The 5,655-nt window shown below is 40.1% G+C and overlaps 1 long non-coding RNA gene across 1 annotated transcript in view; it reads right to left on the minus strand.

Moving 5' to 3' along the window:
• Positions 1–5,646, minus strand: part of LOC112396266 (uncharacterized) — a 7,917-nt gene extending 2,271 nt beyond the window's left edge. The window contains exon 1 of the long non-coding RNA XR_003002536.1: positions 5,562–5,646. This is a non-coding gene — a long non-coding RNA (uncharacterized LOC112396266). The remainder of the gene's footprint in view (positions 1–5,561) is intronic.
• Between the last annotated feature and the right edge of the window lie 9 nt (positions 5,647–5,655).

Here is a 5,655-nt window from a genome sequence, read left to right on the forward strand (position 1 = left end):
CACTGTAGGGTTATCAACTGGCCTGATTTCAATACTGTTGTGTCTCAGGGAATAGGGAGGCTGGAGGAGAGGGAGAGAGACAGGGAACATCCTGTTGGTGGAGCAGTCAGAACACTCATTATTCATCATTAAGTTTGCCATCTTATGTGCGTGTGGTCTGTGGACCTCCCCGTCCCCCATCCCCCCGCAATTCCAATAGTTACATCAAAGATCACTGATCACAGATCACCATAACAAATATAATAATAATGAAAATGTTTGGAATATTGCAAGAATTACCAAAATGTGACGCAGAGACACAAAGTGAGCCAGTGCTGTTGGAAAAATGGAAACTTGGCTAACTGTTTGCTGTAAGAGACCTAGCTTTCAGCCTGTCTCAGCTTTCAACATGCCTTCCTCACTAAGCTTAATCATTTCTAGCTTTTGATTTAAAGTGAGAGACATGTGACTCTTCCTTTCACTTGAACACTCAGAAGCCACTGTAGGGTTATCAACTGGCCTGATTTCAATACTGTTGTGTCTCAGGGAATAGGGAGGCTGGAGGAGAGGGAGAGAGACAGGGAACATCCTGTTGGTGGAGCAGTCAGAACACTCATTATTCATCATTAAGTTTGCCATCTTATGTGCGTGTGGTCTGTGGACCTCCCCGTCCCCCATCCCCCCGCAATTCCAATAGTTACATCAAAGATCACTGATCACAGATCACCATAACAAATATAATAATAATGAAAATGTTTGGAATATTGCAAGAATTACCAAAATGTGACGCAGAGACACAAACTGAGCCAATGCTGTTGGAAAAATGGTGCTGACAGACGTGCTCAACGCAGGGTTGCCACAAGCTTCAATTTGTAAAAAACACAGTGTCTTCGAAGCACAATAAAGTGAAGCACACTAAAGTGAGGTCTGCCTGTATCCGGTGGCCCACGTACCAAGAGGGTGTTGAGGATCAGGGTTTGCTCAAGATAAAGTGGCAGCTAAAAGCAGGAACAGTATTTTTGTCTCCCTTCAAACAAGATAGGGCTGAAAACCCAAGGTCCAAGAACAGCCAGACAAACAACAAAGGAAAGACAAATATGATTTCAAAACAGGACAGAGTTAATTACTGGGGAACTGGGATTGTGGTCATAATCAGTATGGATGAGTCCTGGGGAAATGGCAGCAGTGCTGGAATGATTTTAGTGGGCGTTGCAGAACAGTGCGACTGGTGATGTGATGGCAAAAACAATAAGAATTAGTATCTATTACACGGCAGACTAAGTGCTTTGTACACATCATCTCACCTAATTCCTACTGCAGTACTATGTAGATTTTATTATTATCCCTGTTTTTCAAATGCAGGAGCTGAGACTCAAATATGTAGAGCAACTTGTCTTTCAGAATGGGATGAAACTGGTGAAAGGAGTAGACCTAGAACTCTATTTCATCTCCCCAGGCTTCGCTCAAAACACATATTTGATTCCTTTTGAGTGTGTACATTTAAGAACAGCAAAGTAAAACAATTATTAGCGCTAACATTTCTGATTTCATTTACATTTCTATTTTCAAGACAATTTATTCACTTGAGACTCTATAAGAATGTGAAGTTTCAGTATATGAAAATATTGGCTGAGCCCTAGCCTCTGGTGTGAAAAAATTCATAGAAATCCAAATGCGCTTCCCTTTACTATTGACCTTATGGGAAGAGAAATATAAACAGAAATAAACCAAGTGAATTTACTAGTGACTCTGCTCAACTGTTAGCATTAGCTAGGGTTCAATGTCCTGAGTCCTTGACCTGGCTTTGTTACAACTACAAGATTATCATCACTATTACACGGCAGACTAAGTGCTTTGTACACATCATCTCACCTAATTCCTACTGCAGTACTATGTAGATTTTATTATTATCCCTGTTTTTCAAATGCAGGAGCTGAGACTCAAATATGTAGAGCAACTTTTCTTTCAGAATGGGATGAAACTGGTGAAAGGAGTAGACCTAGAACTCTATTTCATCTCCCCAGGCTTCGCTCAATACACATATTTGATTCCTTTTGAGTGTGTACATTTAAGAACAGCAAAGTAAAACAATTATTAGCTCTAACGTTTATGATTTCATTTACATTTCTATTTTCAAGACAATTTATTCACTTAATTGAGACTGTAAGAATGTGAAGTTTCAGTATATGGAAATATTTGCTGAACCCCAACCCCCTGTGTGAAAAAAATCATAGAAATCCAAATGTGCTTCCCTTTACTATTGACCTTATGCGAAGAGAAATATAAACAGAAATAAACCAAGTGAATTTACTAGTGACTCTGCTCAACTGTTAGCATTAGCTAGGGTTCAATGTCCTGAGTCCTTGACCTGGCTTTGTTACAACTACAAGATTATCATCTCCTTATAGGCAAGGACCACCCATGTTATCTATGTATGTCTCTTCCATGATACATTCTAGAGCTTCTATCACATAATGGATGGTCAATAAAGGAATAAGATATTTTTACCTCTCTGGGCCTTGGCTTCTAGAGAGATGGATACAGATCATTGTTTAAAATCCCTTCCTAAGAAAATAATATTATCACAGTCTATTTATATGCAGGAGTCATGAATCAATTCTACTATATACATACAAGTCTGAAATTGTGCTGTGTCTGTGACTCTTCTGTTATAGCACAACGTGCCAGGTTACATAGAATTAGCACTTTGTAACTGCTTTTTTTTGTGTGTGTGGTATGCGGGACTCTCACTGTTGTGGCCTCTCCGGTTGTGGAGCACATGCTCCGGACACGCAGGCTCAGCGGCCATGGCCCACGAGCCCAGTCGCTCTGCGGCATGTGGGATCTTCCCAGACCGGGGCACGAACCTGTGTCCCCTGCACTGGCAGGCGGACTCTCAAACACTGCGCCACCAGGGAATCCCTGTAACTGCTTTTTGATGATGATGTTTCTTTACATTGATATAGCACTCCCCAGTGTATGAAGCACTTGTGTGTATTCTCCAATTTTGTCTTCCCATCATCGTAACTATTTAAGAAAATATCCTCATTTTCCATATATGACCTTGACTGGATCAAGGTCATTCAGCTAAAAAATGCCAGGGCATGAGACTGGAACCCAAAACTAGGAGTACTGATCCAGTGCTCTTTCAACTAAAACACACATCACATCATCACCATTACTATAAAGCTGACCAGAGAGCTAAAATATCCACTTCCAGGCTGGGGCCAGACACAGATCTAGTACAGACATCACTGTCAAGTATACGCAGTTAATCTTGGTTGTCTTCCCACATACCCAACTCCCTAGCTGTTCCCCAAAAGAAAAAAAAATCACTTTTCCAACCTTTTTCCTTCAACAAATCTCTCAATTCTGCAAACTGCTGTTCTCAACTAGATGGTAATAGAGAAGCAACCTCCTCGAATTATTTCACGAAGAGGCGGCAGTTGTAATGGTGAATTGAAACTGGCTGGTACAGGCTTGCTGGAGGTGACTCAAACATTCAGAAACTTTAGGCTGGATAGGAAGTCAGCCAATGCTACAAATCAGGGTATCTTTTTCTTTTTTTAGAGAGCTGATTAGTCAGTCCACCACTATTATAGTAAACAGCAAGCCTAATAAGATCACTTGCCTTTTAAAATAGGTGTTCCTTAACTAATAAAATCTTAAGCAATAAGCCACTGAACTGGAAAATTTTCTGCAGTATGGTGGCAATATCTGGATGGAAAAGAGATCTTTTTCCAGCATCCCTTAATCACAGAAATGGGTTAAGCTCATCTTGGATAATAATAATTACCATTTATTTAGTACATACTATAACCTAGGTACTTTATACACATTTTCTCACCCAATCCTCATGGAAGTCCCGTGAGACATTATCTCCCCATAACAGATGGAGAAACAGACCCACAGAAATTACATGATGCAACCAAGGTCACTCACCTAAAGGGTATAACTAGTATTTGAGTTCACCTAGTTTGGGCCACCAGTGACTGCATACTTTCCACCCAGCGGTTCTGAACAGTCAGTGGAATGCTGTCATTGACACAGCTACCAGAATAGTTAAAGCTTTACTTGAGAAATTTCTTCAGTAGTAAGTATAAAGATGCACATGTCTTAGAGGACACTGGCACTCTTCTCTGCAGAAGCAGAATGGTGATTCAGATGACCCTGTGGTCCCTCCTCGTCTTCTAGGTTTAAGATTTTGTATCACACAAACTATGTTCATTATTATCTAATGTATGAATTGGATTCTTGAACAAATCTTTGTCTTCCTCACCACTAAAGGCTTTCAGGGGCAACTCCCATATTTTTCCACAATTAGAAAATGCTCTCATCACAATGATCAGGGCTCTCCCCACTTTGAACTGCACCCTCTCCCCACCTTTGAAGCCATACTTTGCCCAAGAAAAACCCACCAGATTTTTTCCGTATCAAATGGAAAACCCAACAAATCAATTTCTCTTCAGAAGATTGTCATAACTGTCCTGACTCTATTTGCTAATTATTGATGCTCTCCAGGTTGACACAGGAGATTTGTCCATCTGTTTCCTGGTTTGAACATGAACTAAATTTGTGAAGGCAAGGTTGTGACAACAGCCTCCCTTCTCCCGGGCAACAGATTATGATGCTACACACTCAGTTATTATACTACTGCAGAATCTGCTCAGAAGAAAGAGATAGCTGATCCCAGACTAACGAGCTGAAAGAACAGCAACTGGCAGGATAATAAAATATCAGTAACAGCTAACAGCAGTAGTGCGAGGCACTACTTCAAGAATTCTATTAACACTTTTGATCTCAGCAAATTAATTCTTTCTAACATACCTCACTGTCACTTGAGCAAAGATATCTATGCACAGACAGTAAAGAAAAATTTAACCAACTTGACTCTAGCACCACAAACCTTATCTTCTTGAGCTTGGTTTCCCTGACTCATTGCCTATATTTCCTGATATCCACACAGTTCATGGATTTACATACAAGAGCAGAGTCTAGGCAATAAATACTTGGAATCCAAGCAGTCTATCTCCAGAGCCCATTCTTCTACCTCCTTCACCATAGTGTACTAGTGAGGAAATTGGGAATGAAGGAGATGGTGTGAATTCACAAAGGTTACAATTGTTGGAAACCATAGAATCCTAGCATTTCAGGATTAATATAAAACTTAAACTATTAAACATAGGTGTTCAAAAACTGCAAGAGAATATTTCTTAATATTCTGAAAAACAAAACAAAACAGATTAATAATTTATACCAAGCCTCTCAACATTATGTGTCATGCCAAGAGCAAGAAAAGCAAGCAAGTACAACTTGATCTTAATCTTTGAGCTTAATTTGGGCACTACACATAAATCACATTTATTCCATAGCATTTCACTTACCATTTGTGAAAAAAATTATAAAGCCCCCAATTTAAAATGATTAACTTCTGCTAATAACCAGGGTGAACCATATGGAAAGTAGAAAGTCTCAGGAGAAACATTTAGTCAAACACACACTTGGCCAGACACAACCTGCATGTCCCGTGTGGGCACCAACACTTTTGAAAACCAGTGTGTGTGCCTGTGATTCCCACTTACCAGAATTCCTCTTCCTTGGTATCAGAAGGGAAGGTTTAGAAGCATCAGAGTTTCTACGGAAGAGTTGAGGACTCTCTCCACTTCCCCTCTGGAT

The sequence above is a fragment of the Neophocaena asiaeorientalis genome, unplaced genomic scaffold (genome assembly GCF_003031525.2).
Source record: "Neophocaena asiaeorientalis asiaeorientalis breed wild unplaced genomic scaffold, Neophocaena_asiaeorientalis_V1.1 scaffold1051, whole genome shotgun sequence".
Lineage (NCBI taxonomy): Eukaryota > Metazoa > Chordata > Mammalia > Artiodactyla > Phocoenidae > Neophocaena > Neophocaena asiaeorientalis.